The following is a 9,522-nucleotide window of genomic DNA, read 5'->3' as shown; positions in this document are numbered from 1 at the left end:
ATTTAGACAAACTTTTAGCATCTATTTATGGATAGAGATAGTATTATATTGGAGTCCGTACATTATTAAAAATGTTTGATGTCAAAGATCAGGATAATCAAGGTCGTACAACTGCACCCCGCTCAAGGATTGACCATGTTGGACCGTTCGATGCGTTTTTAAGTACTTTCCCTCACCCGGTTGTTAGCATTAAGTCTAAATTTAATCAAATCATTATATCCTTCATATTCATTTGCACATAATAAAAAATCATTATTTCTTTCCTATTCATTTGCACGCAATCAAATCAGCACTTCCCTCATTTCCTTCTTTTATCACGCGCAAGTCACGCGCACCAAGGAGATTGATTGCTTTCCCCCGATGGATGCCCTTACCCTTCAGCATGGTGTGAAGGCTGGAGCTAGGTATAGCTCGCTCCACCGGGTCGTAAGAGGGGCACATTGGTAGACGGACGTGTCAAGTGGAGCGTCCCCGAGTTCACAGTTTGTGGTTGATCTGATGTGAGCTTATGCGGTGACCTTGCATACCACTGCATGTTGTAGTATGCCAGTCGTTGATATAACATTCACGAAGTACCAATCCGCAAATAGTACATCCCTCAGAGTAGTACAACAGAACATAGTTGGTCCATAACTCATTCATTTATTATTACAAACCATATGTACATATCATCACGGAGTTCCTCCTGGGTCCCGAGAGGAATACTCCTGGTTCGAGGTGAACCCAGCTTAACTTACAATATATAAGTCTTGGCAGGTTATACATTTATTCTCCTCGAGCAACTAAGTACTAAGTGTTCACACTGCTCGGTTACTACTACTACTCCACTTTCCTAAGCTTGTTCTCCTTCGAAACTGTTCCTGGTTCCGTAGACTATGAGCACCTTCTACACCTCCGGAGAGGTCTGACTCTTCATAGCAGATTTCTTCTGCTCCTTCCTGGTTGTCGTTGTCCTCCTCAAAACGATTCAGGCATTCTAAGCAGGGTATTTAAGAGTGGTATGAGTACGAGCGTACTCAACAAGTTCATATTAGGAAAGAGGTGTTTAATGCACTAACTACGATACTAGACCAGAAAGTCTAATACCAATGCAGGTTTTGATAATCATTTCTTCAAGAGGTTGCTTTTATTTAGAAGAACTATGTCCGTCAGCCTTCACCGGTTTACTAGAACTTCATGGAGTTCCTTTCCGGCAGCGTTCGCAGTTCCAAACCCGGAACATGGAGTGACATGTCACGGTTCATTACACTCTGCAGAGGTGTGTTGCTTTACCCATAAGAGGTCTTAACCATGGTGCCAACCGGGCAGCTTTCCCGTCCACACTTCCTTTGGTGTGAGGCCCGGTATAAGGTCTTAGCCAATCATATTCCTCCGCTATCTCGCACACCCACCCTTTGTTGCAATCCCCGACCCTGGGTCCACGCCGGTGTACTTATACCAATTAAGGATGGCCCCCGACCACGACGACAGTTCTGGGCTAACTACCATAAACTCCTTCACCGGTAGATGCAACCCATCATAGACCGCATTACCGTGGGGAATTAGAATGGGATCCCCACCCCACCGCTTGTCCCTCGGGATCAGGTGTCTACGGTAAGCGCATTCGTTGATGTACGAGAGGTGGAAATACAATTGACTACTCCGTCCGGGTTTTACGGCACAAGAATCACTGGACGACATTTGTTGTTTAATCCTAGATTGATATAAACCCATTGCAATGGAACCTCCACCATGTCAACACATTCCATGGTTCCATTGCCAACCACATAGTCATATTCATAGTTATGAAAATAGTGGTTTTGCTTTTTATGCAAGAGTGATAACATAGTATTTGCAAGTAATTTGATAAAAATACTCAAATGACATGAGCAAGCGATGAACTTGCCTGAAGATAGCATCATTGTCCGATAAGGGCAATGGTTAAAGAAGTAATTATGCATGATTCAGCTTTTAGGGTTTGTTCCCCCCTTCCCGACGCTTTATTATTTCATGTAAGAGGTGTTTACTAAGAATGATTTAGGGATACTCTGTTTAGGGAAAAATACCACCTCGAAATGTTGTCAAGGTGTTTTTAAAGTCCACAAGAATTTATGGACTTATTTATCATTAAAAATATGAGGTGTGATTTTTAGTGATTATAATATTCATCAAATTATGACTTAGTCTCATTTGTCTCAAAAATTCCTTTTCATATTTTATTATGATAGATAAATTTATGCTGAGTGGTTTTCATATTTTTATTTATTTTTTTAGAGTTACATTTACTTTTCTAAAATTCATGGAAAGATTTAATTAATTGGGCAATTTTTGAAAAGACAGAATTGTCCCTGGGCCTACCTGTCAGTGGAGCCCAACGGGTTGGGTTAGACCCACTCGGGTCCAACCGACCCGTGCGGTCGCTCACTCTACCTCTTCACCGCGTCGACTCGATGAACCCTAATCCCCTCTCTCTCTGGCGACCCGCGTCGCCTCCGCCGTCGCCGGCCGATTCCGACGGATTCCAGCGGTCTTGGCTCTAGCCATGGGGCGCAATCGATCTGCACCACGACGCCGGTCATGCTCCTCCGCGTAGATCTGAAGTGGTGTGACTCCCGCTCGTCCCCGACCCCCTCTCTGTGGCTAGGGTTACGGGATCCGCGGCGATCTCGCTGCTCGCTGGCGTTCCTGGCGCTACAGCCCCGCCGTGAGCCCCGCCGTAGTGGTGTTGGGTGCTGCGGCGCTGGTCGAGGCGTGGCTTGGCCTGGCCTGGCGCTGCCGTGCGCCCGGCATGTGCCGTCGTGGCCGCCATGGCCACGACTGCTGTCTGCTCGCCCTGGTATGTGCTCCACTCTCTCTCTTGTCTGTTCTTCCTCCTCCTCGTCCACTGGATGCCTTGGCGTCCAGGTTTTTGTGCTGCTGCTGCTGCTCCTGCGCCTATGTGCTCTGTGTTGTGCTACATGTATTGCTGCCATGGTGTGCTAGCTGCTGCTCTATGTGCCATGACCTAGCTCTAGTGTTGTGCTTGTACTGGTGCTCTCCTCTCTCTGGCTCATGCTTGTGTGTTTGCCATTATTGCTGTTGTAGCTCATGTATACATGCCCATGAGCATCCTATGATGCTCATGGCCTACCAGGTTGTTCCTGCTATTGCTACTGCTGCTAGGCTAACATGTGTGTTCATCTTCTTGGCCCCTGGCTTGATTACTGTGGTACTCCTTGCAATCTGCAAGAACCAGTGCCCCTGGTATGTTGCTTATTGAGTTGTAAATCATGGAAATGCTCTATTGAGCATAGCTGTTGGCTAGACAGCTCCATCCCTTGATGGTGTGCTTCTGGATACAATTATATATGATTTATTTGATTATATGTGATGCAATTAATCATGAGCTGTGGCTATTTAGTATATATGGTGCATGGATTAGTGCTAGACTTGGTTCTAGCATGCTCTTGCATGCCCTGCCAAGCCCTGATGATCATATGATCATCAGATGCTTGGAGATGGTTGCTTTCTTATGACTTGTGACTCACTGATGCTCCTCCTTGTGTCTGTGTGACACACTGGCCTGTGTTGGTGCATACTTTTATTTGCTTAAGCATCTGATGATGTTTGCAGTGATCTTCTGGATCATTTGCAAGTGTTTGTGCACTGTTTATTTATATGTCTCATTTATCTGTGTAGCCTTATTTAATTAGCTAGATAAATGAGGTGAATTGCTTGTCAGTGATGATCCTATTTCTTGATAAATTGAAGCTAGAGGGATGCCAACCATTGGTTGGGAACCCCAGCTCACTCTGAACCCTATGGGTAATGATCTGTGTGCATGGCTTGGAAGGTTTTGTGGTTCAGGTGACCTCAACAGCAATTCCTTGTTGTTTTGGTAGCTCCCGCCTCAGGTGGCTTGCTGTTTATGGATAATTGCTTACTGGTTGATCATATTTGATTGCCAGAAGCCTTTGATGTTGACAAATGCTTGCAGAAAACTTATATTTCTGCCATTCTGATGGTGTAGCTAAACTGTTAGGTGCTTGGTGACTTTGGGTGGCTAAATAGGATTAAATCCTTGTTGGATTTCTCTGGTTGTGTCACTGTGTTGACACAACCAGTGTTCCCTTGGTTGTTTTCATGCTAGCCTTTCTTTTGTTTGCTGGCACCAAATGGTTTTGCAACCAAGTGATGATACAACCAGGGTTTCCTACCCTTTCTGTGTGTCTGTGTGATCATGGTTGTGCAAATAGTGAACAAAACCATCTGGTTTGTTCATGATCATGATATACCTCACTCCAACTCCTAGAAATTGGTGTTGGTGTAGAGGTTTTGCTTCTGGATGGTTTCTATGCTTGCCCTGCTCCTCCTTGCTAGCTGGTGCTTGATCTACTCCATGGTGGCTTGAGCACAGTGATCAGTTCTGGTGAAACTGAACTGTTTATGAAGGTTTTGTGGTGGTTCTGTGTTCTTCCTGTTCTTGTGTTCTTACCCTTTGGAGCTGCTGTCGATGAACAACTAGGGTTTGGTCTGTGAAAAGGTTTTATACCCCCTTTACCTTGCTTCCTTGGTCGACAACTCCACCAGGTCACTTTGGTGACTCTCCCCTGGTCTGTGTGTGTTGTTGAGCATGCAGCACACCCTGTGAGCTACATGTGTGCTTCACAGGCTGGGACTTGGTCCTTGGCTTGGTTTCCCCGGCAGTGTTGAGATTATCCTCTCTATTCCATCTTTTTTTACACTAACCTGCCAAGTGATATTGCCACTTGGCATTATGTTTGTTCCTTTTTGATGTTTTGCTTGCAGGGATCATATGGATGCTCAAGAAACTCTTCATCAAGTGTTGATCAAGAATTCTTGAAGAATTTAGTTAGTAGTTTAGCCATTTGCATATCTTTGTAATTTTCATCTTCTTTTTTCCTTTATTTAATTTCTGTAATGTGTTGTAATATTTATAATTCAATTTGGATAATGTAAATTGACAATGTATCTTGTGTGTTAATCAATAAAGATCAAGTTTTCCCTGATGAGCTTTTAATATATGTTCTATTCTGTTATATTCTTGGGTATTCACTTGTTTAAGGAATATCTATTAATTGAATTATAATATACCTATTTGAGTTTGAATTTGAACTTCAAACCTATCTTGTTTGAATTCAAACATGCAACTTAAGTTGAGAGGTAGATTGTTCCCCTCTCTTCTCGAAAACCCTAGTTGAGTTTAGATAGGTCCAAGTTTATCGCACTCTCGAAACCCTAATCCTATATGGTGTCGAGAGAGAAACTTGTCCCCCCTAAGATGCAAGTTTTTATAAAAGCGCGAAATTTCCCCAGATTTTACGATGCAATGCACATCCCTTTCTACTCCTCGATCGTATCTAAACCTGGGATATTACAACCTTTCCCCCTTAAAGAAAACTTCGTCCCGAAGTTGTGGTTGTAATACCTGAACAGTTCTGGGTATGACTTCCTTAAATCTTCCTCTTTTTCCCAGGTGGCCTCTCTCTCGGGATGATGCTTCCATTGTATCAGGGGCGGACCTAGAAGAAAACGAACCCGGTGTCACTCTCTTCATTATTCATAATTTTTACCTAGATTTAGGGGTATCACACACAGCAAATAGTTAAAATTTACCAAAGAAAGCAAGTTTGACCCGGTGTCCTGTGACACCTGCTAGCTAAACCTGGGTCCGCCCCTGCATTGTATCTTGCAATACTTAATAGCTCTATTCCTGAGTTGTTTCCAGTTCTCCTCGAGAATCTTTGCTGGCTTTTCAATATAAGTCAGATCTGGCTGAAGATCTAACTCGTCATGGGTACTGGTTCATCTGGTGTCTTTAGACATTTTCTGAGTTGCGACACATGAAACACATTGTGTACCTGGGCTAATCTTCCCGGTAGATCCAATTCAAAGGCTACCCCTCGGTTCTGACTTAGTATCTTGAAAGGTTCGATGTATCTAGGGCTAAGCTTCCCCTTCACTCCAAATCTCTAGAGACCTTTCATCGGACTTACCTTAAGATAAAACCATGTCTCCTACTTTTGGTTCCCATGTCCTTCTCTTTTGGTCTGCGTAGCTCTTCTGTCGGCTTTGAGCTATCTTGAGTCTGTCCCTTATCACATCAATTATCTGTTGCTTCTCCTTCACATAATCTGGATCAAACTCCTTGCTTGAACCTGCCTCGTACCAACAGATAGGTGACATACACTTCCTTCCGTACAGAGCTTCAAACGGTGCCATCTTGATGCTGCTTTGGTAGCTGTTGTTGTAAGAAAACTCTGCTAAAGGTAAGTGTTCCTCCCATGATCCTCCGAAATCTAGGGCACAAGCCCTAAGCATATCCTCGAGTATCTGGTTTGTCCTTTCCGTTTGTCCTCCTGTCTGAGGATGATATGCAGTGCTAAAGTCCAATTTAGATCCTAAAGCTTCATGAAGTTGCTTCCAAAAGGCTGAGGTGAACACAGATCCTCGATCTGACATTATTTTCTTGGGAACTCCATGTTTACTTACTATCTCTTTGATGTAAAGATCTATGAGTTTTTCTCCTTTGTCATGTTGGTTTATGGCTAAGAAATGTGCACTCTTCATCAACCGGTCCACAATTACCCATATCATGTCCTTCTTTTTATTGGTCATGGGTAGTCCGGTGATGAAATCCATTCCTATCTCTTCCCACTTCCATTCTGGGATTGGTAAAGGTTGTAATGGTCTTGCTGGACTTTGGTGCTCTACCTTCACCCTTTGACAAGTATGGCACTCCGCCACATATTGTGCAATTTCTCTCTTCATGTTATTCCACCAGAATATCTCTTTTAGGTCCATGTACATCTTTGTACTTCCTGGATGGATTGAATACTGTGTTTGATGAGCTTCTCTAACTATAACTTACTTGATCTCGGCGTTATCTGGACCACAAATCCTTTTCTGGAACCATAATGATTGATACGTCTCCAACGTATCGATAATTTCTTATGTTCCATGCTTGTTTTATGACAATACCTACATGTTTTGTTCACACTTTATGATGATTTTATGCGTTTTCCGGAATTAACATATTGACGAGATGCCGAAGTGCCAGTTCCTGTTTTCTGCTATTCTTGGTTTCAGAAATCCTGGTAAGGAAATATTCTCGGAATTGGACGAAATCAACGCCCAGCATCTTATAATTGGACGAAGCTTCCAGAACACCCGAGAGCCACCAGAGGGGGGCCACAGGGCCACCAGATGACAGGGTGGCGCGGCCCAGGGGGGCGCCCCCCCCTAGTGTGTCACCGCCTCGTCAGCCCTCCGACTCCGCCTCTTCGCCTATTTAAAGGTCCCTGACCTAAATCTTCGAGACGGAAAAGCCAAGGTACGAGAAACCTTCCAGAGCCGCCGCCATCGCGAAGCCAAGATCTGGGGGACAGGAGTCTCTGTTCCGGCACGCCGTCGGGACGGGGAAGTGCCCCCGGAAGGCATCTCCATCGACACCACCGCCATCTCCATCAACGATGTTGTCTCCCATGAGGAGGGAGTAGTTCTCCATCGAGGCTAAGGGCTGTACCGGTAGCTATGTGGTTAATCTCTCTCCTATGTACTTCAATACAATGATCTCATGAGTTGCCTTACATGATTGAGATCCATATGATGATGCTTGTAATCTCGATGTCATTATGCTATTCAAGTGGATTTTACTTATGTGATCTCCGGAGACTCCCTGTCCCACGTGTGTAAAGGTGACAGTGTGTGCACCGTGTGGGTCTCTTAGGCTATATTTCACAGAATACTTATTCACTGTCATGAATAGCATAGTGAAGTGCTTATTTATATCCCTTTATGATTGCAATGTGTTTTGTATCACAATCCATCTATGTGCTACTCTAGTGATGTTATTAAAGTACTCTATTCCTCCTTCATGATGTAATGGTGACAGTGTGTGCATCATGTAGTACTTGGCGTAGTTTATGATTATGATCTCTTGTAGATTATGAAGTTAACTATTACTATGATGGTATTTATGTGATCTATTCCTCCTTTCATAGTATGAAGGTGACAGTGTGCATGCTATGTTAGTACTTGGTATAGTTGTGTTGATCTATCATGCACTCTAAGGTTATTTAAATATGAATATCGAATATTGTGGAGCTTGTTAACTCCGGCATTGAGGGTTCTTGAGCCCTACACAATTAGTGGTGTTCATCATCCAACAAGAGAGTGTAGAGTATAGCATTTATCTAGTTATTCTGTTATGTGATCAATGTTGAGAGTGTCCATGATGAGGTCTAAGACCCCGTGTGTGGCCCGATCTCGCGGATTGACTTCGAATCCAAGGGGGAAGATGGAAGAACGCGAGGAACACGAAGAACACGACGAACACGAGGAACTCCGAGAATCACGCATGCACACCAACCCGATACACCCGATGCTTACCTCCGTGGCTCGATGGACCACGCCAATAGAATCACCCGGAAGAGGCACGCGGCAGAATTCCCGGTGAGAGATTGGAGTTGGAGAGGAAGAACTTGGTGAGGGAGAGAGAGTAACTTGTACTAGAATCTCACTCAACAAGATCAAAGTCAACAACTAAGGTGCCTTGATTACAGAGGGATGATACCCAAGGGAGACTAAGCTCAAAGGTAGGTTTGAGTTCAAACAAGTCTAAAGAGGTAAAGGGGCGTCTAGGGTGCTTATATAGTCTTACAAGGCGTCACGGGCCGAAAAGGTACAAAGGAAACAAGTTCGGGCCGATTTGGCGACTTAAGTCGTGCAGCCGGTCGAGGCCGGTCGACCGGGCTGGGACCGGCAGGCCGGTCCGCAGCCGGGCCTGGGACCGGCGACGACCGGACGAGGTTCCGGGCCCCTGGATAGCGCCCGGATGGCACAAGCGCAAAACCCGGTTGGTGACCGGGTGGCCCGGTCGAGGCCGGTCGGACCGGGTTCTGACCGGGGCCCGGTCAGGAGGCCGGTCAGACCGGGTTCTGGACCGGCCGACCAACTTCTCTTCGTTGTGCTCTTCGGGCGACTTCCGGTCCAGCTCCATGTCCATCTTCGCGTCCAGCTGCTCCTCTCCTCCCTTTGACCCTGGTGTGTCCTCCACTCCGTGATCTTGATGCTCCTTGTACCTAATGACACATAGCACGTCGGCATGAGGTAGTAATCCATCCAAAGGGGTACCGAGATCAAGGGTGGTAAGGAGCGAGTTCACCTCATCATGAAGAGCTTTAACTCGGGCTCTCGTCATTGGTCCACTTGGGGGACTTGTTGGTCTTGGTGTGGGAGTGACCGAAGGCCACCCCGCATCATCTCCCCCCCCTTGGGAGAGAGTCGTCCTCGACTCTTGTTCCTCCTCATCTCCATGATATGGCGATAAGTCCGCAACGTTGAATGTGTTGCTCACCAAGTACTTGGAGGTGGGGATGTCGATGACGTAAGCGTTGTTGTTGATGCGTTTGAGGACCTTGAAGGGGCCATCTCCTCTTGGCTTGAGCTTCGAGTTGCGTTCATGAGGGAATCTTTCCTTCCGGAGGTGGATCCAAACGAGGTCGCCTTCTTGAAATATGCGTTCCTTCTTCTTGGCGTTGA

Source organism: Lolium perenne, chromosome 3 (genome assembly GCF_019359855.2).
Source record: "Lolium perenne isolate Kyuss_39 chromosome 3, Kyuss_2.0, whole genome shotgun sequence".
NCBI classification, from domain to species: Eukaryota; Viridiplantae; Streptophyta; class Magnoliopsida; order Poales; family Poaceae; genus Lolium; species Lolium perenne.
This window is presented reverse-complemented; position numbering follows the sequence as displayed.